The following is a 24070-nucleotide window of genomic DNA, read 5'->3' on the forward strand; positions in this document are numbered from 1 at the left end:
GCCGAGCTCTGTGCTAAATGCAGCAGGTTTGAGTGGGCCAACTAAGCCTGCAATCTACCATTTCAAGGTCTCTCCCCTCACCCCATCCCCATGCCCACCTGCCGCTTGCCACCTGAACTCGCGTCCATGTAATGTGGCTGTGATTGGCACTGAAATGATTGGCCAAGGGTCACAGCAGGTGGCCACACTGAGGCCTAGAGGGTGCTAGAGGTTGATTTGCTCCCTGAATGCAATAAAGGACCTTCCATGGGTTTCCTAGGGCTGATAGGAGAGCTGATCACATAGTGGCTTTAAACCACGTAAATGTGTGCTCTCACCAGTCGGGAGGCCGGAACTCAGAAATCAAGGTGCTGGCAGGACCACACTCCCTTCACAGGCTCCAGGCCCTTGCCTCTTCCACTTCTGGTGGCTCCTGATATTCCTCAGCTTGCAGCAACATAACTCCAGTGTCTGCCTCCATCTTCACAGGGCCTCCTTTGTCCTCCATGTCTTCTCCTCATCTCATGAGGACACCAGTAACAGGATTCAAGCCCACAGTAAATCCAAGATGATTTCATCTCAAGATCCTTAAGTAATTATATCTGCAAAGATCCTATTTTCCAATCAGGTCACATTCTGAGGTTCTAATAGACATGAATTTGGTGAGAGGTTGGGGACACTACTCAACCCACCATAGGCCCCAAGGAGGATGCCCCTGCCACATGACCCTGCCTCATGCCCGGACTCGGGTCTCATAGGCCTGCCAGCCCTGTGGCCCCTCCACCCCACCTGACCACTCTGATCCTGTGGCTTCCACCCACCCCATGTTCACATTCCCCTTGGACCATCCTAGGAGATGTGTGCACATGGCCAACCCAGACTTAGCCTGCATCTCCTTGCCAGGCTCCTGGGCCCTACCTGTTGACAACAGTCTAAGGCAGCAGTACCAAACATTTTTGGCACCAGGGACTGGTTTCCTGGAAGACTGTCTTTCCACAGACTGGGAGTTGGGGGCGGAAAACAGATGATTTCGGGATGAAACTATTCCACCTCAGATCATCAGGCATTAGATTCTCATAAGGAGCGCATAACCTAAATCCCCCTCATGCACAGTTCACTATAGGGTTTGTGCTCCTTTGAGAATCTAACGCTGCTGCTGATCTGACAGGAGGCAGAACTCAGTGCCCGCCACTCACCTCCTGCTCTGCAGCCCGGCTCCTAACAGGCCATGGACCTAGAGATTGAGAACCCCTGGTCTAGGGCACTAGAAGTACAGAGAACACACAGTCACTTCAAAAGAACTCTAGAGAAACTGACATTCTTTTGCATGAACCCCCAGCTTCACAGCAGCATTTGAGTTGTAACCACACAGTATAAGCCTACTGAGCAGGGCTTGCAAGGGGCTGGGGCCTCCCAGTATAGGGCGGGCAAAACACATGTGCAGCTACATCTTCAGCTACTCAGGTCCAGGAAGGCTGTTACTGCCCTGTATACCTGAGGCTACCTTGCCATCTGGGCCTTAGTTGATTCATCTGTGGGAGGAGCAGGGGATCAGATTGTCTTGAAGGGTTCATGCCTGCCTAATATCTTGGTCTGGAGCAAGAAATGCCCCTGCATAGCTGTGAAGAAGTGGCTGGTGTTTTCTAGATGACAGTGGCCTGCAGACCTGTCGGAATGCTCTCTAGGGAGGGACGTGTCCATCTGAGCTCAGCTTCTAGGGTACAGTGTTCACTGAGGTCTTCCTTGAACCTCTCATGTCACCCAAGAGGTTTCCCGATGCCACCTCACCTGATATGGCCTTCTAGGACAGCCAGGAGACCAGGTCTCAGCTCCCTTAGACTGTATTGCAGGGAAAAAGTCATCACTAAGACGCACCCAACTTCTGAGAGAGCAGGAAGCATACGCTGGTATCAGCCCTGCCGGAACATGGGAAAGAAAGTTCCAGCACAAACAGAGCCCTGCTGGGAGGTGGGACTCCTGAAAATGGAAGGGCTCTCTGTGTGGCTGGAAGACAAATAGGATTTGGGAACACAAGCCAAGACTGCAGCCGAGGTGTGGCAGAGGGCCTGGGGAGCTGAGAGAGTTACACAGGGTTTCACAAGACCCCTTTGCTCCAAACACACATGCCGCATGGGACCCCAGAGCTCTGGGGAGGTGGGCCTCTGGACAGGATGCCTGGCCCTCCTGTAGACTGGCCGTTCTTGCAGGCTGTCATGGGACCTCTCTGCTTCTGAATGTCACTGTGTCAGTCCAGCAGCACTTTGTACAAGCCATGAGACCAGTCACCTCTGATGTGCTGGGTGTGATCCTGGCAGCACCCATGCAAATCTCTTAAGGTCCGTGGGGTTAGTTTTCCCACCTGTGAATTAGGCTCACCCTCCTGCTGTTGTGGTGAGGGCTGCATGTTCCAGGCCATGGGACTGAGCTCAGAGGAGCACACAGCTCTGGTCACAGGAATGGACAGAGGGTGATGAAACCCTTTGTTGTGTGGCATCTTTGCTATGAGGCCCCCGCCTACCCCGGACTGGCTGTTCTTTATATTTCGCTGAATTCACATCAGCACCAAGTGTCCCTGGCATGAACCCCCAATAACAGTTCAGAAGAGGGCCTCCTCCTACATCATTCCAGTGGGGAAGAAAGCCTGGAGCCCCAGGATCCCCCAGAGTCAGCCCCACTCATGAAGCTGCTTTATCCAGAGCAGCAGGGGCCACCCCAAGGGGCAAGTCAGGCGTAGGAGGGCCCCAGCCTTCCTGCAGGCTCCTCCCAGGACTTGCCTAGGGACAGAGAGACGGGAGCTGATGGGGAATAGCAATACATTCTTTCCTCTGTAAATATTTTATGTGCTGTTTAGCCCTATGTTTTCTATGATAATATTTCAGTCATTTTTTAGATTGTAAGTAGAGTGTAGCATACGTAGAAAAGTGCACAGCTCAATGAAGCAGACAAGAGCATGCTGTGCAGCCACTGTCCCCATGAGAAATACAGCACCGCCAGCACCTCAGACACCCCACTTCCTGCCTGCGCCCAATCCCTATACCCGTCTTCCTACCTGACACAATTATCTCCCCACTTTTTTTTTCTTTTTTTTTTTTTTTTTTGAGGCCGAGTCTTGCTCTTTCACCCAGGCTGGAATACAATGGCACAATCTTGGCTCACTGCAGCCTCCACCTCTCAGGTTCAAGCAATTCTGCCTAAGCCTCCCAAGTAGCTGGTTAATTTATTTTTTCATTTTTAGTAGAGATGGGGTTTCGCCATGTTGGCCAGGCTGAGGTCACCTGACCTGACCTCAGGTGATCCACCCACCTTGGCCTCCCAAAGTGCTGGAATTATAGGCGTGAGCCACCACTCCCAGCCTATTATCCTGTCTTTCTAATACCACAGAGTAATTTTGCCTGTGTTTGAACTTTATATCAATGGACTCATACAGAATGACCTCTGTGTGCCTGGCTGCTTGTTTCAAACTATGTCTGTGAGATTTGCCTATTGTCACTTCATCTATAGCAAGAGTTTGTTCCTTTTCATTGATGATAATATTCTGTTGTAAGAATATACCACCTGGGTTCATGTACCGGGATGTTTCCAGTTTGGGAAAAGTATAAATAGTGGTCCCACAAATGTTCTTGTGCAAGCCTTTGGTATGCATTTCTGTCGGAAATCTATCTCTTGGCATCAAATTGCTGGTGGAGAATATGCACAGAGTAACAAGATATTGATGCCTGGTTTTAAACATGCTCCTGTTATAAGAAAGAGTAGACACTTAACCATGGTGGGGAGTGGGGAGGGATGGCCTTTGGCCCCAAGGTACCCATTCAGGGCCAGCTTGGGACACAGTCTTGAGGGGTCATTACTATTTCCCCCACCACGGCCTTCAGCCCCTGGGTGTTCCTACAGGGCCCTACCTGCCTTTGGGTCAGGGACACTCTTCAAGAATTTGCCATAAGGCTAAGGGCTCCCTGGACCAAGGCAAAGGAATATAGGGCAACAGCCAGGAGGGAGGCCAGGGCCGGACAGGCCTTCTGGGGCCTTGCCATCCCCAGCCTATAGACAGCCACCTGCTCAGAGGAGCCAGCTACGTGTGCCCTCCCTCTCCACTGGGATCCAGCACAGGCCCCAAGCCAGCCAGGACAGCCCTGCTGGCAGCCAGCTGAGGACAGGGTTGTGGGCACCCTTTATGGCTTCCACCCTGGGGGACAAGAGATGTATTTCCCTCCTTGAGGAATGTGCAGACCCCACTTGAGGGGGAAACACTGTGATTGCTCTCTGCTGACTTGAGTTATATTTAGTATAATGTTACTTAAATATGTACAAACATAAAACCAGGTACACGTTTCTTATGTGGAGAGCTCTCTCACAGCCATAAAGCTAAAACAAATTTATAAATGAAATAAAAGCAAACTGCAAAACCAATAAACTTCAAATTAACAACATTAATTTAATGGGACAGTGTTATTGTTTTCCTGAAACTAAATCAGCGCTCACGGCTGACTCTGGGGCAGCCTGCTGCTGTTCTCCGGGGTTTTCTGCTAACTTGCCATGTGTTGCCTAATGACTCAGCTCTCCCACTGCTTCTTTCTCCACTCAGCCCACTTCAAAACCTTCATTCCCATGGTCTCCTTAGCTCTTTAAGCCTTGGTTTCCTCATCTGTGAAATGGAGAGAGTATTCGTATGTATTTTGTTGTGAGAATTAAACCAGTTGATGCAATGCAGCCTCCTGGCTTGAGACATGTGAAGTCACACAGGGGTCCACACTCAGCAGGGGCCCATGCTTGCTTTAATGCTCTGCTGTCGATATCTTGAAATTATTATTATTATTATTTTTTAAGACAGAGTTTTGTTCTTGTTGCCCAGGCTGGAGTGCAGTGGCACGATCTTGGCTCACTGGAACCTCCGCCTTACAGGTTCAAGTGATTCTCCTGCCTCAGCCTCCCAAGTAGCTGAGATTACAGGTGCCCGCCACCACGCCCAGCTAATTTCTGTCTTTTTAGTAGAGACAGGGTTTCACCATGTTAGTCAGGCTGGTCTCGAACTCCTGACCTCAGATGATCTGCCTGCCTGGGCCTCCCAAAGTGCTAGGATTACAGGCATGATCCACTGTGCTTGGCCACATCTTGAAATTCTTATAATTTTTTTTTTTTAAGACAGTCTCCCTCGGTCACCCAGGCTGGAGTGCAGTGTTACAATCTCAGCTCGTTGCAACCTCCATTTCCCAGGTTCAAGTGATTCTCCTGTCTCAGCCTCCCGAGTACTTGTGATTACAAGCGTGCACCACCAAGCCCAGCAATTTTTTTTTTTATTTTTAGTAGAGACAGGGTTTTACCATGTTGGCCAGGCTGGTCTCAAACTCCTGACCTCAAGTGATCCACCCGCCTCGGCCTCCTAAAGTGGTGGGATTACAGGCATGAGCCACTGTGTCCAGCCTAAATTCTTATAATTTTTTAAACAAAGGGAACTGTGTTTTTATATTATACAAGGCCCTGTAAATTATGTAGCAGGTCCTATGCATGGAAGGTATACAGTTGGCACCAGATAACTGTTAGCAGCTATTACTGCTACCTTGTCCTAGTTACTAAGTGCAGTTTCTTTGTGATGTTTTGCTCTGAAGACAGTTTTATCTTCCCATTATTGAATAGGGGTTGGAGAGGCCACTTCGTGTGTGTAATTGTGTTTGACTAATTCTTGGAGTTGAGTGTGTGCTTTGGAGCGAGGACCACCCGTGTTGACAGAAGGATTAGCTTTCTGGGTCACGTGGGCAGGCTGAGCACACCACCCCACCAGAGCCCCCTCACTCAGGACCAGCCCCCCCCAGGCTTCAGACCTGTGTCTCTTAGGCTGACATTCCACTGGGGCCAGGCGGAATGCTGGTATCGTCTTGAAACCTCTTAAATAGGTGGTCAGAGTTTAAGTTAACAGGTTATGAAGTTGAGGACACCTGAATGGATGAGAAGCTCAGAGTTGCTAATTTAATTTTCCTTCTTTATTGCTATTCTCAAAAAAAAAAAAGCACAGATTGCCCTTTTTCTGAGAACGAGATATTAATAAGCATGGCATTTTGCAAAAGTAGAGAAGGGTATTAAGATTTTGCAAGGTCTCTCTATTTGTCCCTGACCTCTCACGGCTCCTGTGCTGGCCCAAATAGGACACAGGCCCAGGGGATTAACTGCTTAAAGTTCCAGGAAATGGGAACCACCTTTGACTGCTGTCACCAGACTCAAGTATTAAATAACATCCCTGCCTGCCCAGAGGACTTCTCTGCAAGCGACTCCGTCAGCCCCAGCCACTGCCCTGGCCGTATTGAGAGTTTGCCGAAGAAAAATGAACACTTAGGCCTCAAAGTGCAGGCATTAATATCCCAAATGTCTTCATCATGGAAGACTTTGTTCCCCAAGGAGAGTAAATCTTTCCTTGTGGGACGCAGCAGGCTAAGGACAAAGCTGACTCTCTGAGCTCAGTAATCAGGCTAGTCCCCTGCTGGAGGCGCAGAAGGGACCTCCCCTGTGTATCAGCACTTCCTGCGTGCCCTGACTCATGCCTGGGGGAAGGACGGTGGAGTGAAAGGTGGATATGGACCCTCCCTGGGCAGAGCTCCCTGTTGTCCCTGGAGTGGGTTACTCCTTCCGCTACCTGCAAAACTAGGTTTCCCTTCAGCTACGCAAAGGCCTGTGAACACGGATACGTGGTCACAAGCATCTTTACAGCTATTTCTTTCCACCAGCCTGGGGCCTGCTGGGTTCCTGCAACCTCAGAGTAAGACAAACCTCAGAGGTCATCAGTAGCCAGTATCCACTGTTCTGTACCTCTTGGGAAAACCTCCAAGTACAGGGCTGCCAACTTCTTCAGGAAGATCCCCCAGGTAACCCTGACCCCAAGTAGCTCCCTCCTCCATTAAGAGGAGCCACAGGCCCAGGTAAGCCACAGCCACAGGCCACACAGGGCCCCAGGCCTGAGGACTCTAGAGCTGAGTCTCCAACATGGCTATGTTACAAGTCCTAGCTATGTGTGGCTGCTGAGCACCTGAAATTAGGCTGGTCCAAATTGAGATGTGAGTATAAAATACACACCAGATTTTAAAGCCTTCTGTGAAAAATGAAGGTAAATGTCTCATTAACTAATTTTTACATTGATTTTATGTTAAAATAATAGTTTAGATATTATTACATTACTATCAGCTGTTTCTTCTTTTTACGTGGCTACAAGAAATGTAAATCACATATGTGGCTTGCATTGCCACACCATTGGACAGCACTTCTCTGGAGAGAACAGAGGAAGTATCACAAGAGTCAAACAGAAAGGTCAGAACGGTGATAAGGCACTAACCTCTCCCCACGCCCAGCGCTGGCCCCTAGCACATGCAACTCTGGCCCTTGATGGCCCAATCCGTCCTGCTCCTGCAGGGGATGGGAAACCTGGGCAAGAAGCTCCCAGAAGGGGAACTGAAGCACTGTTCTATGGCAAATATTATCAGCATCAGAAAGTCAAACTGGGTGTCAGGGGCCACCTGAGAATTACAAGTCCTAACAGATGGCCCGAGTTTTCATCTTCCGAGTTTTAGTACAAAATCCAGAGAAACAGTTGTAGATCTGTTGCCACATCAATGCCTACGAACATTCACCACTCGAGATGCTGCCTTTAGTGCTAACACAGCGCACTCATTTACAGACTAATAAAATCGGAAGAGTTATTATTCCTTTAAAACGCAGACATATCTGGGGTATCCACTTAACGACGCATATGGAATAAATTACTTTTGGATGACACTTTTTAATTGAATTGAACTAACAGCTTAGTAATATGTTGCAATAAGAAGAATATTAGGATGATTAAAAGATCTAAAAACTCTTGCGAAATTAAATGATTAAACATAATGCTGAGTAAATGAACAAGCCCGTGTATATTAATCAGTTGTGGGCCTCCAGAAGCCGTCGTGTAACTAAATGCACATCACGGCCCTGCACGCGTGTGCCTCCTCTGTCCCTCCACGCCGGCTTTCCATCATGCCCTCCTTACCGCCACGCTGGGCAAACTGCTCTTTCCACAGATAAACAATGCGTTAAGAATGCAGTGAGTGTAAGTGTTACAAGAGCTATTGCTTCTTGGCAAACACTCACTCCTTTGGTTGTGAGCTTCGAGAAATGGCCGTGTCATTAATTTTCAGTCCCTGTTTTTAACTGAAATGAAACTTTAAGGCGCAAAAATTAATAGAATTCCGGCTTCCGCTCTGATTGTAGGAATTGGCATTCCTGGCGCATTCCCCTTGTTGAGATGTCTCCTGTTTCCCATTAACCCACTCACCTCACTGTGTTTTAATTTCCCTGGGACTGTTGAGTCCCGTGCGTCGGTCTTAGGAAGCAGGGGGTGGGAAAGTCATGTTGGGAGAAAGCATCAATTCCGAAGCCCGCCCCCCGTCAAAGCTGCCTGCTCTTCAGGGTGGAGGAGGACCAGCAGCTTGGTTGAGGTCTCAGGAAGGCATCCCCTGCATCCCTCCCTCCCTCTGCCACTGGCCATGCCACCCAGCACCGTGCAGGTGCCTTTTGTATGACCTAGAAAACTGATTAACTTCCTTACACGATTCATCCCCCGCCTGCTCAGAGATAACCCAGGTAATTTCTTTTCTGATTGTATAAATCTTTCATACCCAAGTCACAGTCATAATTAGTTACATAAAAATTCAGGTTACGACTTAGGCTGTTATTAGGAACATGAAAACAGTGAAAAGTTTTGTCTCGCTCCCTCTCTAATAAAAACTCTCAAGGTCTCTGTTACTGAGAACAGAAGGGACTTGGTATCCCATTAAGGCTAAAATTCAATTCAGAACAGAATCTCACTAGCTGGGCTTGATGCTGGGGCGGTGCCCCCACCGGGAAAGCTAACCACTCCTGGCAGGAAGTTTATAGCAGGTCTGTGCTCTCCGCACCCTGTGTGTGTCGTCGTGGCCTTCCCTCGGCTGGGCTGATGTGCTCTCCGCGCCCTGTGTGTGTCGTCGTGGCCTTCCCTCGGCTGGGCTGAGAATCTGTGCTTCCAAAACCAATGCCGCAAGAAGCCCAGCAGAGGCATCTTCTCAAATGAAAATATATTCCCCAAACCAAAGTGCTGACCAAACCCATCTTGCAGCACATCACATTGGAAAATAACACAGTGGAATTCCATTAAGCCGATGGCTCCTAAAGAACAAGTCAGCTTTCTGAAAAGTCCCAGATAAAGCGCTGCAATTGTCTCAATGGCTTAATGTAATCACCTACCAGGGGCACTAGATTCATCTTCCCCAACTGGGCAAATTAAGAGCCATCGAAAGGAATCACATTCCCACAGTTACCCAGGAGACTGAGAGGGCCCTTCAAGGCGGGCAAGGGTTAGCAGAGCCTCTTCCCACTGCACCCACTTCCCTCTGTCTGGCCCAACTCAGGCCTGGAAGGCAAGCTCAGGAAGCAGCTCTAACTGAACTCCAAGTTACAAGGGAAGATGCACCTCAGAGAGCCAAATGTTTGAGCTCCAAGGACGGGGGTAAAGTTTTTCAAAGGCTTCCAGTCCTGAAGACCGAGGCCCATTGTGAGTTATTAAACTCGTCCTTTCTAGATGGCACAGTGGGTCATGACTATGCAACCCTAGACCCAGCAGTTGGAGTAGTTCTGGGCCTTGGATAATGTGGGGGTGGTAATCATACAGCTGTGGGGCAGAAGAGCATAGAGTGGGGGTGACCTGCACTTTACAAAATCCTAGCCCCCGCATTGTCATCTGAAATGCAAGAGTCAGACCCTCACCTCAGCAGATCTCATTCCTCACTTTCCTGCAGGGCAGAAATGCTGAAAACATTCATTTGTCAAAACTTTGAAAGCCACAGGACTGAGCCAACAAGGAGAGAAGCAATCAGGACTTTGTCATCAGAGGAGGCGGACTGCCCCCACGTCCTATCAAATTTAGTCCAGAATGTATTTTGCCATTATTGTAACTATGCCCTTCAGCTGCCACGCCGTTTCAGGAATGGAGCACTAATACATTCTGTGGCACAGTCTCTTTATGGGGAGGACAGGATCCCAGTGCTCCTTGACAGAGAGAGAATAATAGCATAATGCAACAGAACATTTTTGAAATGCTAATGCACGCTCCCCGCAACTTAATTTTATTTTTTTCTTATTGGCTTTTTTATATGACATTTCACAGTCCTGTAGCCTCAATAGCTAGATCTGCATCGTAAAAATGACAACACGGTGATTTAAGGAGGAGAGTCCATCAGAGTGAAATGGATGGTGTGCTTTTAAAGTATCAGTTTAGCACCTCTTACCTGGGGTCAATGTTCATTTTCAATACATCATTAAAGCATCTCGTTAAATCACTTGGAGAGTGGCTGTGCTCTTCTTACCCAGTCCCAGGTTGGATTATGGAGATAATGAAGTGGAACCCTGCAGGAAGGGCCATGTTAGGCACACATACTTTACTGAGTTAGGGGCTACCAGGTAAGGTTGACCTGAATTAAAGAAACTGGAGAGGAAAGGAGAGAGAGAAGCGGAGCAGGTGTGTGGGCGTGGAGGCGTCCATCGGAACTGGGTAGGCAGCAACAGATGCCGTCAAATTGGAGACCTCCTCTCTAAGCTTTACAAGCACAGTGTTCGCCAAACCCATATTCATAAGGGTCCGAGCTGCAGTGAAGTCTGCAGTCAGCAACCCAGTGAGATGAGAGAGGACACACCGATGTGCCTGGTAGAACTTTCCAGACCCCAACCAAAGTGAGCTCAAAGGCAAATGGGATTAACAGTTCCAGCACCCCTTACATGGAGCAGGCAAAGGACCACCTCTATTGAGGGCTTGGGCCAGAGCATTGGGCTGATTGAAAAACCCCAGGACCCAAGTGAGCATGAGTTCCTAAGAACATATCCTTCAAGCCCGGCTGCCTCTGTGTGGCTGTCGTTAGACCCTGAGACAGGGATGTTCCTCAGGGCTTTCTTTCCTTTCTTTTGGAATATATTTTGTTTCAAAGTAATACATGCTAATTGTACATTACTGCACATAAGAAGTTGAAAGATAATCCCTCCCAAATCCCACTGCTCTCTTATCCCCCGTCTCACACCCCATGGATAAATTCCATTGGCAGTTTGCTTGGACCCACGCAGGCTTTCTTTCCTGCATGTACAAACACCACACAGGTATTTTTGTGACCTGGGATCAGACTCCACACATTGTTCTGCAACTTACTTTTCTCATTTAAAACCATTTCAGGTCAGTACAAATAGATTTGCCTGGCTCTTTCAAATTCTATTTGAAACCAAAACATAATAACCAATCCCCTGATGATGGATATTCAGGTTGTTCTTAGTTTTTCACTAGATAATATTGCAGTTGGCATCGTTGGTCACAGATATCTTTGCACATCTGTGCAAGTATACCATTGGATACCTTTACTAGAGGCTTCCTGAGGGGCCTGATTTTGCAGGTGCCTGGCAACTCTTCCAAAAGTGACCGGCTCTTGTCTCCATGTCTTATTGTTTCCGAAGTTAGGAAAAATGTCTTATTGTTTCCGAAGTTAGGAAAAATGAAACAGCCCACTCCCTCCTCCCTGTCACAGGATGAGCAGGAAGGCAGCTGAGGTTTGCACTTAGAATGTGTTCCTGTGGAAGCCGTGCTACCAAGACAAATGAGCCGGGCCTCCACCACCTCCCATCTGACCTGCAAAGGCCTCAGAGCTCCCCAGGACTCCTCAGTCACCCAGGAACTCAAATGCACATTAGCCCAGCTTTTCAAACAACGCCCATGTAGGGGGGTAGTGACTTGTCTCACTCAAAGTAGGGGACAGCACACAGGTCGGGGGGCATTGGAGCCCTGGGAGTCAGCATAAAATTCTCCATCATGTGGTGTGAGAAGGCACAGACCAAAGTTGACCAGACCCAAAGTGTTCTGTGCTGTCACCTGATGATCTGGGAGCTTGGGCGACAACAGAGGAAGCTCCCAGGAAGGGGAATCCAGCCTCCACTCTTGGTGAAAACGGTGCTCGTGCTAAAGCCTGTTGAGTGGGTTTATCAGTTCTGTTCTGATTACGTGATGTCTCCGGCACCTAGGTTTTCCAAGTGAACTCCCTTTAAAAGTTTGAGTTGTGACCAGCTGGGTTTTTTAGAAACTACTACATAATAGCTAACACTTTATTTGAGCCCATTAGTTTTGGCATTTTTAAGGTAAAATTTCGGTTAGATGGCTGATGCTAGTGAAAGCAAATTCCTCCAGAGTCAGTGGCAGACACAGCTCCTCAGTGATACTGTTCATTTCTGGCCAGCCTGAATGTGTGGCTCATGCGCCTTCTAAACACAGCCCTTCTTGCCCCAGCCAAGCCAGTGAAATGTGGAGGTCGGAAGAGTTGGCCTCCTATGTCTCATGACCTTCCTCCTGTTCTCTGGACCCTGACCTCTGCCCCAAGCAAACCACACTTCCCCGATTTGGAACCTATCTAGCAGTCTCTTCTGCCTGGGTGTTAATGACTGACAGCATGGCAGGCGGTTCCTTCCCAGGTGTGTCTCAGTTTCTGAAACAAATCTTCAGTGATGGACTCAGGTATCCACTGGCAGGAGAGCAACACCAAATCCCCGCTTTAGCAAGGGCACTGCAGGACCACTGTGGCCATGGTGCTTCCCTTGCTCTGACCAGCCTGGGCATCAGGGGAGAGGATCCACTTGAGACCTGGGGCAAATGGCTTCACCTCATTCAGCCTCAGCCTCTTCTTCTGTGAGATGGGCAGATGCTCCTCACCCAGCCTCCTTGTGGGGCTTATGCGGCTGTGGATACGAGTGTGCTTTGTGAAAAATGGGTTGTCTTTATTGCCCCTGCCTGTTTAACCCCAGCCCCAGGCCCTCTCATGGGTCCCGGGGCCCTCCTAAGCCAGGGCTCAGGGAGAGGCCCTCACAGCGCCATGAAAACACAGTCTGCAGCTTTCAGGCAGCAGGTGCTGGATGTGTCCCGTGCCCGCTTCCTCACCACCCCCCACCAGAATCCTGCACCTCCACCCCCCAGACCCCATCTCCTCCCTTTTCTTCCCCTATCCCCAGAACCTGTTGAATCAACATCACCCAGTTTTTCCTACTACTGTTCCTCCTCCTGGGAAAAGTGGTTCTGAGACATGGGATCAGGAAGACTCCAGGTGTGGAGACACAGCACAGGAGCCCACCCTGCCCAGCTGGCAGGTCAGACCCTCCACCTGTGTGACTGTGGGGACCTCTGTGCTCTCAGAAGGCACTGGGGGCAGCGGCAAGCACATCCCTTTCTGGTTCCCATGGGGGTGATCCAGAAACGTCAGGACCCTCCCAAAGCTGAGGACACCGAGTGAGGAGCCAGGGACAAAGGGGAAGCTGTGGTCACTGCTCCAGACGTCCACTGCCCCGGCTTCCCTCTGAGCAGGGCAGCAGAGGCTGCGTCAGCTGCTGCAGGCTGACCGAGAGGGGGTCCTAGGCCTGATCCAGCTTTCCCAGCTCCCAGGACACCAGGCAAGCAGAGGACAGGTGTGGAGACACAGGTGTCCTTTACCATCTGCTGCCACAGACTCCCCCACTCCTTAGTCAGTGAGGGACTGGGCAGATCTAGGCAGCTGCCTTACCTGCCTCTCACAGAGGGACAGAGGCATCCTGAAGCCCAGGTTCTGCTGACATGCAGTGATTTGCTCCACAGCATTCCTGGCTCACCGCCTTCTCTCTGAGCCCATGGGGACAGCAGCCCTGGGGAAGGGTGGAGAGGCAGGAGCTGGGCATAGCCTTGGCCTCAGCCGGGAGAGAGCCAAGCCTCCTTCTGAACCACATGCATTTTAATAGGCAGATTTCACTGACAACTGCCCTGCGTGTACAGGGAGCTCATTAAACCAGAGTGTTGTTTCAGGACAGCACAAAGCTGTTCTGCCCACAACTTCCTAATCCGTCTGTAGCAGCTGCCAGGAGAAAGGAAACTCATTTTCAGCTCCCAAGGTCAGGACCTTGAAAATAGTCAGCAGCCGTGTTGGGTGTGCGTGCTGTGGTCTGTGTACCCTGGGTTTGCCCACAGGGGCCCCCACACCTGGGCTCTGCTCTCTGCATGCACAGAGCTGTCTGGCCAGTGCTGGCTGGGCTCACGGTGTCCAGAGAGGGAATCATGGGAGTGCTCGGGCTCAGGCGGTGGGACTGGGGCTGCCAGCTGTGTAGTCATGGTGCGCTCACGCTTAGCGAGGGCTCAGGCACTCCATTGTGGGCCTGGGCGGGGACAAGATGACCAGGACTTGTACGGCTGCCACCAGCCTCTAGGGAGAGTACATTTTGGTTGTAGCCATTCGACAATGCCCCATCATGTGGGTGGTAGGCTGTGAAGTCCCAACCGCTCAGCACAGCAAAATGAGGCCCCTGGGAGAGGGCCCCCACCTCAGTGCTGGGCAGCATGCCCGGTGCATCAGCTGAGCTCAGTGCAGCCCCCGTGTGTCATCTGTGTAGCCCCTGAGGCCTTCCCCTCACCCACAGGTGTACCTCATGACTGGGGGTGTGAGGTGCCTGCTGTGGGGCCTGGAAAACCAGGGTGCCAGGACCCCTGCCCCTCTCCCTGCTGCCTGCCATGGCTCAAGCACCTTGAGAGCCTCACTGCTCCTCAGCCTTCCTTTGCCCTTCAGTGTATACAGTACACTGTATACTGTTTTCCTCCTCCTCTCCAGTTGGCAAGCATGGCTCCTTCACTCAGCTAATGTCTGTTGGGGTCGGCTGAGCACCAGGCCCCGTGCAAGGCACCGAGGAGGTGTGGAAGCCAGGCAGAGATCGTTCCTGCCACTCAACCACACCTACCCCTCACCCCACCCTGTGTGCCCCACCAGGTGCTGCTTTCTCAGCTGACGCCTCCCCACAGAGTGTCCCATTGACCTGGCTCCACAGAACGTGGCACAAAACCCAGCTCAGGGCACCCTGATAGGCTGTGATCCCAACACGAGGTGCAAGAGGAAGGTGTGAGTGAGGGGCTGCCAGGGAAGACTCAAGAAGGTGCTAAGCCAGCTCACACTTGAGGTCTCCAGGCTGTCCCAGGTGTCAGGGTGCATGTCCAGGACATGGCCTGCAAGCAGGAGCCCTTTGGAGAGCCTCTGCCTGTGGCTATGGGAGTGGAGGAGAGGCCAAGCTGAAAGGCTTGGGAAGCAGAAGGTGCTCGGACTCAAGGACTGGAGGGCAGGACCTGAAGGAGCCAGAAAGGATGATGAGGCTGGGTCTGGGAAGACCGAACTGGCTGGGGAGATGAAGGAGGGATGGGAAGGATGATGAGGCTGAGCCTGGGAAGGCGGAACTGGCAGGGGAGATAAGGGAGGGATGGGACAAGTCACCCAGGGTGGATGTCCTGTGGACATAGAGGACAAGGTCCAACAGAGCTAGGCTGGCCCAGCTGGGAATGCCAGGGGTCAGACTGCTGTGGATTTTCTCAGAGGCCACCTGGGGGTGGCTCCCAGCAGAAACTCATGTCTAGGGTATGGTGAGCAGCTGCGTGGATGGATACATTTCCACACTGGTGACTGCTTTCCAATCACGCCATATTTGTTTTCCCCAAGAGGGCCGTGTTGGGATCTGAGACAGTAACTCTGCCCTCCTGAAGCACCCCAGATTTAGCAGAAGGAGCCAGTGGCCACTGATGGCTCCCAGGGCTTTGTGGGGACTGCTGGGCTGGCCCCTGGGCTGCAGGCAGGCCGTGCTGTGCAGCATCTGTGGAGCTGAGGGCAAGTGGAGGCTTCCTGGTGTCAGGATCATTTTCCCGCAGATAGTTTGGATGCTTGTCCCCTCCAAATCTCATGTTGAAATGAGATGCCCAGTGTTGGAGGTGGGGCCGGGTGGGAGGTGACTGAGTCATGGGGGCGGATCCCTCATGAATGGCCAAGCACTGCCCCCTTGGTGATAAGTGAGTTCTCAGTTCACGGGAGAGCTGGTTGTTGAAAGGAGACTGGCTCTTCCTCCTCTCTCTTGCTCTCACTCCCTCTTCACCTTCCCCATGAACGTAAGGTTGATGAGGCCTCACCAGAAGCCAAGACGATGCTGGTGCTATGCTTGTATAGCCTGCAGAACCGTGAGCCAATTAAGCCTTTTTTCTTTATATATTACCCAGCCTCAGATATTTCTTTATAGCAATGCAAGAGCGGACTGATAGACCACCCTAGCCTTCTCAAGACCTCTGCAGATGAAGGCTCAGGTGGGCCTGGAGAGGTTGGGGGAGACCAAAAACAGCCAGGACCTGGGAGGGGAACACACCTGGTTGCAGTCAGCTGATCTTTCCTGAGCACAAGTGAGTTTCTCAGAACCCTTTCCTTCTTGATGGGCCAGAGTGGAGAAGGGGAGGTGAGACTGAGAGGGGCCCTCTTGGCACCGCTGGGGTTACGGGTGGGCTAAAAGGACCACCTCATAAGGGCACTCCCGGCAGCCAGATGTCAGCACAAACAGGGTACAAGGGTGAAACTGGGGTTTCCAGGGATAGAGAAGGAGGGAGCAGGACAGTGCTAGCCGTGGGGTATCTGTGTGGTTTCTTTATGTGATTCATGTTTATAAAGGAGCCACAGTCTCGCCTCCCGAGAACCCAGAGGATAGTTTTATCCCAAACACTTCTGAGGCTTTTGAACCTGAATGTGATCCGGTTTTTACAATGTGCAAAAGAGAAACTGAGCCCAACATGGGCTGTAGACCTCATGATGCAGGAGCTATTTGTTAGGATGCAGGCTTCTGCTCAGGCTGTGCATGTGGCCCCTCCACCCAGGGCACTGGGACCCCTGCAGTGGCCCTGCCTGTGTGAGCCTGTTCAGTTCCAACAGTGAAGTCATCAGCACCACAACCGCAAACAAACCACACGAGATCAAGAGAAATCAGTCTCCTGTTGCCGGGGAGTATAAGTGGGGCAAGGGACAGTCGCCACAGCACTTATTCCCAGGGGCTTCCCCTGCCCACTCCCTAGCCTGGCTGGGTGGGTTGTGGGAGAATGAGCAGAGGCACCATGTCTAAGTCTTAAATCACCTTTCGCTAACTTGTTAGCTATGTGAGGATGAGATCCAGACTTTTTTCCTTGAATTTATCATTGTCCCCCTCTCCCTCCAACCCGAGTGCATTGAAATGGGGTGCTAAGAAGAAAAAAGTGAGCTGGAATCCCCCCCGGGGTCCTGCCACGGTACCTCTCTGGACCTCCGCTTTCACATCCCCACATGGACAGGCCTGTCAGTGGCATCAGGTCCAGGATGACCAGCCCTGCGGGGATGCTGGGGGAGGGGCAACCTGTGGAGCATCTACCAGCCTGTGGGTCCCTAGTGGGAGGGGGAGTGACTCCCCTGCATTCAGAGTACAGGCCAATTCTCCAAAATCCAGCCCACCACATGGCAAATTGTCAAAAGATGCTTTTTCAAACATTTAGTTTCACCCCTACCTTTGTGATCATTGAAATTTATTTTTGTGGGTTTGTGTCCTGCTCCACCCCTGCCCCAGCGGCCCCAGACAGGCATCCTCACTGGGTGCAGGGCAGTCACCACACCTGTGTCACCTCCAGAGGCAGGGTGGGGTAAGGGAGGGCAGAGGTGTCACTAAAGCCTGGAACTTTCACACTGACTTTCGGCTGCCCAGTTTGAGTTGAGACGACCTGGGCGTATTTGCATAGTTCTGAGCTCCTCTGTGAGGTGGTGCCCTCCCTGGTGGCCAGCGATGGGGGAAGGCCCAGGACATTTGGAGAGTGGCTGGCAGTTCCACTTGTGTCTAGCTCAGTGTGAGTTGTGGGAGATGAGGCTGGAAACCAGGTGCTAGCAGGCCTTCAGTGCCAGGCAGAGGAGCCCGCTCCCTCCGAGACAATGTGGGGGAAGGGGCCTAGGAGGTGGTGCCACGCAGACTCACCCCATGGTCAGCATTCTGAAGGAAGAGGCCACCTCCTGCCATCAAATGCTGAGGTCCCTACTGGAAGCAGCACAGAGGGGATGAAGAGAAAAGTGTGGTTTCAGAGGAGTGGGAGGGCACCTGGCTGTAATTGTTAAGATGAGGAGAGTGGATGAGATTTTGGTTCATTCATCCCTAAAATGGACCGTTCACTCAGTCAGCTGGCAGCCGCTGCCTGTGCCTCCTAAAGCAAGTGCCACATCAGTGCTGCTGAGAAGCAATTTGCCATAGGTCAAGATGTGGAGATTTCCAAACTGATAGATGGCGGAGGAGTCTTTGGAGAGGAAACAGGAGACATTTTTCTTACCAAGACCTGTCCTTGGACAAAGCATACATGGCATGATAGGGTTCTCACTGAAAGATAATTTAAAGAACCTACCCAAGACGAAGAGAGAGAGAAACGTCCCATATAAGGAAAAGAGATTTCTCACATCCCAATACTTTAAAACTTTGCTGCCACGCCTCTGCCTAACACAGAAAAGGTTTTGGCAAAGGCAAAGGAATTGGTTTTATGTCACAATGATAACGGTGGTGACACCCACTCTTCTGAGTCTCCCTCCCAGTCAGCTGCCTGCGCTGAGACCCTTCACCACCAGGAGAGGAGCGGCAGGTGGGCCAGCCAAGCCTGGTGTCTGTGGGAGAGTTGATAGCCACACCCCTGGGCAAGGTTTGGCCTTGTCCAGCTCAGATGAGGAACGCCAGGCGGCCTCCCCAGAGTGTAACCACCAAGACGTGGGTGAGTTAGGAAAGGGATGTATCCACACAGGTGATCTCCACTGCCTAGGGCAGGGCAGGGCAGTGGGTGGGCAGCCACTCCCAGCACACGAAAGATAAGAATTTATTTTAAGGGTGTGCAAGCCACATTTTCCTTGCTAGCATTGTGGTCATTAATATATAGCACAGTTCTCAACAGTGCCACTATTGATATTTGGAGCCGTTTAATTCTTTGTCATGGAGACTGTTCTGTGCATTTTGGGCTGTTCCACAGCATCCTCAGGCTGTGTCCACCAGATGCCAGTAAGAAACCACCCTCTCCCCAAGTTGCGACAACCAAAAATACCTCCAGTCTTTACCAAATGTCTCTTGAGAAAACTTGCTTTGTGTTGAGAAGCACTAATGTATACCAAAGGGGTTTTACCCAATCTTTCCACCATTGGGTCCGGTTTCCCACATGCCCATTTTACTCCAGGCTCTGCCCACCTTCTACCACACTGCACAAGGTCTCTGCCCCATCAGAGGCTGGGCCACCACTCAGGCTCCATGCCCCTGCCTCACCCACTCAGAGACTTTTCTTCTGAAATTCTCCCTCTCTATCCGATCACTCCCACTAGCATACAAACACAACACCTTAAAAACATAGCAACCCACTCTCCTTGGCCTTCTGTCTACCATCCCATTTCTCTGCTCTGCGTCATGACAAAACCCTTCTAAAGAATGCCTCTTCACCTTCTCACCTCCCGTTCTCCGTCCAACCCATTCCAAAGATGGCTTCACTCCCCAGGGCTTTAATGAAACATGAGAGGCCCCAAATGACCTCTGTGTTGCCAGCCCATGGCCACATCTCACTCCTCATCCACCTGGAGCTCTCGGCCACACTGGGCACAGGTGACCCACACCCTCCTTGGCCCTTCCTTCTGCAGCCCTACCCTCCTCACTGGCCCCTGCCCATCCGCTCACCTCTAAACACTGGGGGTCCCAGAAACTGCACCCTTAGATCTCTCCTCACTCCACACTCTCTCCCCAGGGATCTCTTGTGATCCTGTGTTTCTAAGTATTATGCATCAGTGAATTTCAAGGTTGCATGCCTAGCCTAAGCCAGTCTCCTGAGCCCCAAACTCCCATATCCAACTGATTACCCCCTCAGCCCACCTCCCATGGTTAAAGACAGAACCCTGCATTTCAGCTGAAATGTCTATCCTAACCCTCAGTCTTTCAGCAAATGGAACCATCACCCACGCAGTTTTTCAGGCCAAAAACCCAGTATTCATTCTGGATTCCTCCCTTTCCCTCAATCTCCCCATCCAGTCAAGCCTGTTGGCCCCTCTTCCAGCAGGTGGCCCAATCAGTCCACTCCCAGCACCTGCTCTCAGAGCCATGCTCAGTCCGGAGCTCCATGCCTGGGTGGCAGCCTCCTCTATCATCCACCCCCCAACACCCAAACCAACAGAGTGCTGTCCCAACACCCTCACCCCTCCCTCCTTCCTGACAGAACCTGTTTGCCCACCTCTCCCCACAGCCACCAACATCCTGGTGCCAGTCAGGGTGGCTTTTCCACAGTTGTTTAGGAGTGATGTGACACAGATCTGGCCAATGAACCTGAGGGGAAGTCGGCTGGGGAGTTTTTGGAGAAGTTTCTTTGTTTTGTTAACTTAAAAAAAAATCACACAAGTGTCAATTTAGAAAAGGAGACTTTCTTTCTTATAAAGGATTACAGCCTGCAAGGTGGCTATCCGCAGACTGGGCAGTGCAGCCTGCAGAAAAGACCAGAGACAGGCGCTTGGAAGGAGAAGGGGTTGGGGTTGGAGCTTTGTGCTGAATGTGATTGGCCAAGTAGATATATTCTACAGGTTACGGGAGGAGCTGTGGATATTTAGGAGCTGTGAATGTTAGGCCCTGGTGCATGTGTATGTATATACAAACATGCATGTAACATATGACCCATTTTCACTTTGGGGTGGAAAATTAACATTTAACTCTATTACAATTAGGCTCTATAGGTGAAAAGGTCTTTTCAGGATGCGAAGGCACTCAAGTGTGCAGCCTGTGTAAACCAGCCAGGATCAGTCCAGGGTCAGTGGTCTTCTTATCAGGAGAAGGTTACTGAAATCAGTCTCTTGTCCAGTTGCAGCTGTAGTTGTGACTTGCAGAACAGGGGCTGGGGCAGTGAGTCTGCCTCCAGGGGAGCTGCAGTTGTTCCAGCATTGCTTATCTCAAGGCCAGTGCTTGTTTAGCCACTGGAGGAAAGGAAAAGCCTTGTGGCAGCTAGAGCACAGTTTATTCAAGCATAGGGGTGCGAGACTTAACCCTTGCCTGGCATGGCTTTGTGTCCCATTTATAATTTGGTATTTTATTACCACAAAGAGAGTCTGTTCTGGCACTGGTTTATTTTTGTTTTTTTGTTCTCTTTTTTGAGACTGGGTCTCACTCTGCTGTTGCCCAGGTTGGAGTCCAGTGGTGCAATCTCAGCTCACTACAACCTGCACCTTCTGGGCTCAAGCAATCCTCCCACCTCAGCCTCCTGAGTAGTCTGGGACTACAGGCACTCACCACCATGCCCAGTTAATTATTTGTATTTTTTGTAGAGGTGGAGTTTCGTCATGCTGCCCAGGCAGGCCTTGAACTCCTGAGCTCAAGTGGTCTGCCTGCCTTAGCCTCCCAAAGTGCTAGGATTACAGGTACGTGCTACCACGTCCAGCTAATTTTTGTATTTTTAGTAGAGATGGAGTTTCACCATGTTGGCCAGGCTGGTCTCAAGCTCCTGACCTCAATGATCCACCCACCTCGGCCTCCCAAAGTGCTGGGATTCCAGGCGTGAGCACCGCGCCCGGCCTGTCACTCTCATGAGCTCTGTTTTAACATGAATGCTGGTCCATTGTTATGTCTAAACTGCAAAACAGAGTGGATATAACAAGGCATATCCAACCTTTGTTCCCTGCATGGCTGGGAACTCAGTTTTTAAGAGTTTTCTGGGGTCCTCTTGGCTAAGAGGGGGTCCATTCATTTGGTGGGTATCTTAGGATTTTATTTTTGTTTATAGTTCTTAAAACTCACATCCTCTCCACCAGATGTGTACCTACATATGATGCCTCCACCTGTTTGTAGGCCTCCCGGTAACCCCGACAGGCATCAAGGCAGCGTATGAGGACTGCAGGGCAGAAAAGAGAGAGCCTGAGGCTTTGGTCACATTCTGGAACCATGGAATTAACCTGCCCAGAAAACATGCACTGGGGCCTTCTTGTGATGGAGATAGTCAAATTTCCTGAATTAGCCAGCCCCATTTCCAGTCAGGATTTTCTGTTAATGCAGCTGAAGACCATCTCAACCAATACACAGATGGTCTTTAAAGGTGTAAATCAGACCATTTTAGTATCCTGCATAGAATCCTACAACAGCTTGTAAGAAAATCAAACACAGACTCCTCACCAGACCACAGGCCCCGCCAGCCCTGCTCCCAACATCTCCAGCCTCCTTTCTCACCACTGCAGAGGGCTTCCTTACTCCACGTTTCCGCTTTCTGCTCGTGCCCGCAGTGTCATCAGTTGGAGAGGGATGAGGCTTTTCCAAACCCTGCTCCTGAACCCCTCTGCCAAAGTCCAAACCAGGCCATCAGGGGCCAGTGCCCCTGCCCTTCCAACAGTTGGGCTCAGCTGAACTCCCTACCCATGTTACTAAATATTCAGCAAACAAGCTGTAAGAGCTTCTCAGGTGAGCCCTGAAACCAGGATACCAGGAGTCTCCCATAGTGAGGAACAGAGTCTGATCACGGCTCCTCCTGGACCAGGAGGTAGAGGGTGGAGGTCCCTGGGAGCCGTGCTTAGAGAGGGGCTGGGAGGCTGCGAGCAATGTTTCCTTTACAAAAAGAAGGCAGCAGGAGCTCCGTGGTCCCTGGAAGCAGCAGAGCTGATAGCTAGCACAGGAACCCCTCATCAGGAGTTCATCAGCACCGTGGCACACTCGGGAAATTGGAATCAAAAACAAATACACTGATGTAAATTGTTCAAAATGGTCTGCAGATGCCTGTTTACAAAACACAGCCATGACTGAGCATTCTCAGGAGACTGGATAATTAAACAGAAAACAAGTTATATTTATTCATGTTCTTTCAGGACGCAGTGGCTTCTCCCCTTCCTGCATGTGAAGCACAGTCCCCCATTTGGAGAGGGCACAGCCTGTGCTGTGGGGTGGAAATGGTGAAGGGATGCAGTAGGGGAGGCTCTGTGTCTGCCTCCTGCTGCTGGAGTGGCCCGCCGGACACGGTCCAACCCCAGGAAACTTGGGAAGACAGGGACCCGGATGATAAAGACTTGCATCTATTCTGCTTCCTTAGAGGAGGGTTTTTAATAACAAGAATGCCACAGTTTAGAAATCATCGTCAAATCTCATTCACTGGAGGAGGCCAAGAAAGTGATCCCAAATTACATTTCAAATCAAACGCCTTGGGAGGGTCACGGGGTTATCATCAAGACAAAGATGGGACCTTAAGGTTGTGTGGGGTCCCTGGATCTTCCCTCCCAGCCTGCTTCATCACAGGAAATCACACCATAGTATGCAAGAGGATCAAGTCAGGAACACGGGAGTCATTCCTGACACTCTCTTTTCTCCCCACCCCATACAAACTATTTCCCAGCCCTGTCCCTTCCTCTTCATCTCCACAGTCACCACCCATCTCTCTCCTGAACCACTGCCTTGGCCTCCTAAATGGTCCCCCTGCATTTTTTTCCTCTCTCCCTCCAGTCCGTTATTCACACAACAGCCAGAGTGATCCTTCAGCATGCAAATCATGTCACATCCCTGATTGACTTAAAATCCTGATTGTGAGCCGAGATCGCACCGCTGCACTCCAGCCTGGGTGACAGAGCGAGACTCCTCAAAAAAAAAAAAAGAAATCCTTCTGATCACTTTTCATCCCCTTAAATTAAAGTCATCAGTCCTTACCTTGCTCTGCCCACTCCAACTGGCTATTTCCTGCCCCTGACCGCATCTGTGCCACATGCCGTTGCCTTGTGCCCTGTGCTTCAGCTGCACTGGTCTGTTTCAGCTCCCAGAGCACTCGAAGCCCCCACCCTGCCTCAAGGCCTTTGTATGGGCTGTTCTCTCTAACTAGAATATCCTTGCTCCCATTCTTGGCTTGGCTGGTTTCTTCTCATTTTAAAGATCTTCATTTAAATATTCCTTACTCAAAGAGGCTTCCCCCCCCCACCACCACCACCACCTCACACACACATCTTCATAGCCCTCCCTGCTACTCTCTTGGTATTCTCTCATCTTGTTCTTTCTATCCATAATGCTTATTGTACTGTGTAATTTGTTTAAATGTTCTCTGCCAGCCCATCTGAGACACCCCCTCCCCCCAGCCCTTGCTCTCTCAGGCCAGCAGTTTGGACACTGTAGCAACAGATACAGCTGTGGGGTGAAGGAGTGAAATCTCTGTACACAAGATATTCTGGGGATTGGAGCCAAGGTGGATCTACTCTTGTTAGAACATTCTCAGAAGGTTCCTGACCTGGGTGACTTG

The 24070-nt window shown here is 50.8% G+C and overlaps 1 protein-coding gene across 1 annotated transcript in view; it reads left to right on the top strand.

Annotated features, from left to right (window-relative positions):
• Positions 1–24070, top strand: part of FSTL4 (follistatin like 4) — a 410886-nt gene that overhangs the window by 324924 nt on the left and 61892 nt on the right. The gene's annotated exons all lie outside the window — the stretch shown is intronic.

Source organism: Piliocolobus tephrosceles, chromosome 4 (assembly GCF_002776525.5).
Source record: "Piliocolobus tephrosceles isolate RC106 chromosome 4, ASM277652v3, whole genome shotgun sequence".
NCBI classification, from domain to species: domain Eukaryota; kingdom Metazoa; phylum Chordata; class Mammalia; order Primates; family Cercopithecidae; genus Piliocolobus; species Piliocolobus tephrosceles.